General features: G+C 35.5%; 1 non-coding gene across 1 annotated transcript; it reads left to right on the forward strand.

The window, feature by feature from the left end:
• The first annotated feature begins 1,343 nt into the window (after positions 1 to 1,343).
• LOC113908422 lies at positions 1,344 to 1,449 on the forward strand. The gene has a single exon (XR_003515487.1). It is a non-coding gene; the product is annotated as a U6 spliceosomal RNA (small nuclear RNA).
• The last annotated feature ends 2,227 nt before the right edge of the window (positions 1,450 to 3,676 follow it).

A 3,676-nucleotide genomic window follows, 5' to 3' on the forward strand; every position in this document is an offset into this window, starting at 1 on the left:
AAGAAAACAACAATTGCATTATACCATGGTCAACTAATTCTTACAAAAATCATTTTATAGAGTACAGAGCCTTTCCACAATGCTTCATCTCCCTGTTTTTTTCTCTATAGGTAGTAGAGACACTTTTATTCTGATCTTGATATTCCCACTGCTCTGAACTTGACGTATCTGTCTGCCATTACTTCATCGGGTCTGTGACTCTTAATCAGAGGTCCATTAACTGATGATTAAATTGATAAACATTGATTCATCCTCTGCTACTTCATTAAGCTCACCTGCCAGTCTACTGAGATTTATTTTCTACCATCTTGATATTCACTTGTAAAATCTTTGGTCTCCAGCTTCCAAAAGTGCTTTGTAAGTTTTACATTCATTTCATTGTCCTATCTTATTTATTTTTTCATTCATCCAAAAGACCTGATAGAGGTTTTTCTTTTCTTTTTCATTCTTTTTTTTTTCTTTTTGCAACAGAACACCAGCAACTTCACACGGAGATCTTTTTTTTTTTTTTTTTTTAATTTACAGTATCTCCTCCAAAGGGGAGGTGTTTTCCCCACATCATTTGTTTTCCAGGGGAGGACAAGTTTCGTTTGTAATCCTTTGGTGTAAGTTTCCTCAGTGGTTCTGTGTCAAGGAAGAAAAATAATTCAGAGCATGTATCACCTCAAAACTTATGGCTCAGTTTTGGGCTCAAAATATGATCTTTTACAGCAGGTGCTAAACTGGAAAAATTCAATTCTCCAACTGACAAACCGAAGTATCCCAGATACTCCCCAATGAGAAAGAAACTGGGCCAGCAACTATGAAGTGAAAAAATTGCTACCTGTTTTTTCCCTCCTTGCAAAAATCTTTGGTGTAGATTTTCCCTTATTGAAGGGAAGAGCTTATGTAGATTCCTGTGTGATTCAACTTTCTTACTTCTTAGTTATGAGAATTTTCTTGTATGTATGTAATATTTATGAAAATTGAATGAGATGCTGTGGCTGTCAGAGAAAATAAATGTAAACAAGATATTACCCTAATCTTGGTTAGAAGAATCACCAACAAGGAAATGGGAGATTGAAATCCCATTGCTACTTGTTTGTTTTTAAAAGTCTGACTTAAAAAAAAAGTCTGACCTTTTTTCAGTTTTGAGATATAATTGATAAAAAACACTCGTAAGTTTAAGGTGTATGATGTGATGATTTGATATGTGTATATATTGGTAAATTTTTACCACCATAAGGTTAGTTAACACATTCTTTACCTCATGTTATTACCATTTTGTTGTTGTTTTTAAGGTGAAAAGATTAAAGCTGTATTCTCATAGCCACTTGTCCATAGCTTTTTAAACAAAAGGGTAAGTGCTCACTTTGGCAGCACATATACTAAAATTGGAATGACACAGAGAAGATTAGCATGCCCCTGTACAGGGATGACACAAAAATTCATGAAAAGTTCCATATCTTTGAGCCCTGGGTGATGTATGGAATTGTTGAATCACTATATTGTATACCTGAAACTAATACAACACTGTATGTTAGGTATACTGGAATTTAAAATTAAATTAAACTGAATTAAAAAAAAAATAAGAGGGTAAAATACAAGCGCAAGGTCACTTCCAGGACCTAGGATAAGATGAAAACCTCTCTGCAGGTGGAACAATGAAGAAGGATACTCAAAGAAGCAGAGAGACATGCATTCTAACAGGTGTGCAAGAATAATGAATAAGAAGGGATGAGGGGTGATGCAAAGGACTAGAGACACAGGAGAAAGAACGAGGAATTAAATTTAATAAATTTATTAAATTCCAAATAAGGAATCTCACTAGCCTCTTTCTGTTCATTCTCCTCAAAACAACTGTAGATCAGAGCCTAGGATATTATCTTCAGAATAAATGAGACTTAGACTGTCCCAAGTTTCACCAGAAAGAATTCAGTTTCAATTGATTTTATATACTTTAGAAAAAATAGATGTGGTGGAGCTCTGCAAGTTTTAACAATTGCCTAATAAGTTCCCTAGCCTATTTCAAATTCAATATACAGTATTTCTGGAAAGTATTAAGTATGATAATTATACTGCCCATATATTTCCCTTTAATGTTTGCTATAACCAAAAGAAAATTAATGCAAGAGAAGAAATACAGATAATAATACTTTTCTTCTTAAGACATATCTCTCGAAGAGAGATATCCTGGGCACCAGCTATAAATTACTGTACCCATTTAAAGTGCTATAAAAATAAAAACTGGTAGGTAGTGAATGGAGATTTGTGCTACACAGACTGTAGTGCAGAAATAACTAGCTTCTCACAATGGGGACATACCCATTTACACAAAATAATTTCAAGTTATTTTTTTTTCTTTATTTGACACAGCAATGTTGTCATGACCTTCATCCACACTGTGGGTTTGAGTAATATTTTCATTTATATCTTCTCTCCATGGGGATAAATGGTTCTAACCTTGAAATCCCAGTTCCTATGTGAAAAATAACTTTATAAATACTTCAAACACTTACATTTTCAGCAACAAATGTTCCAGTATGAATACAAAACAGCATTTCTGTCAAACACAGCAATACATAACTTGAACTCAGAAGACAGGAGTCCCTATACACACACAGCTCACTGTTGATTCTCAGAAATAGTTTACATATTCTTCAGTGGCATTATGATTATATATATTTCTTATTAGGTGGTGACTGACTTGGGGCTCCTAGAGCTGTTTACTGGCAACTCTAAACATTGGTTGATTCAGCTGTAACCTTTGATATACTTACAGTCATCAATATTAGTTAAATATTTAAAAAGCTATCAATTTTATCCACTTATATATTAATTTCACAAACATTCTTTGAAGAGCTATTATTTGCCTGGCACTTTCCTAGACCCAGGAGATAGAAAGATAAATTATACCTGATATCCTTTGCCTTTAAAGGACTCACATTCAAGTAAGAAAAACAAACATGCAAAAATACATTTTATTTCAAAACAACAACTCTGCTGTGACTGCTAGCATGTTATTAGGACTATAATGCCTGTGTGTGTATGTGTTGACACAATGTAAACGCATTGTCTTAATTTGGATGACCTTCAAAGCAGACACTAAGCAGGGATTTGGGTTCAAGCAATTTTTTTTTAAAGATTTATTTATTTGGGGGGGGAGAGAAAGAGGCGAGGGAGGGGCAGAGGGAGAGGGAGACAAGCAAACTTCCTGCAGAGTGGGGAGCCTGACTCTGGGCTCCATCCCAGGACCCCGAGATCATGACCTGAGCCGAAACCAAGAGTTGGACGCTTAGATGATACAGCCACCTAGGCACCCCTCAAGTAATTTTTAAAGAAGTAATCACAAGAAGTCCTTGAAGTCAGTGGCCTCTAGGGAAGAACTAAATGATTTGGATAGAACTTTAGAATATCCCATCATTACCTGAAGGGTTTGGTGTAGCACACAGATGGTTGGGCTCCACACCCAGAGCTTCTCATTTAGTAGGTTTGTGATGCAATACAAGGATTTGCATTTTCAAATTCCTACTTGACACTGAGACTGAGGGTGTCCACACTGCATTTTAAGGACCACTGATGTGGCAGGTATGAGCAGGGCATAATAGTCATGTGCACATACATTCAGATATTTTTGATGTCCTTGTTCTTACCCAAACATCACAATTTCCTCATGGTTTCAGCCATTTATTGCATC

Source organism: Zalophus californianus, chromosome 16 (genome assembly GCF_009762305.2).
Source record: "Zalophus californianus isolate mZalCal1 chromosome 16, mZalCal1.pri.v2, whole genome shotgun sequence".
In the NCBI taxonomy this organism is placed as follows: Eukaryota; Metazoa; Chordata; class Mammalia; order Carnivora; family Otariidae; genus Zalophus; species Zalophus californianus.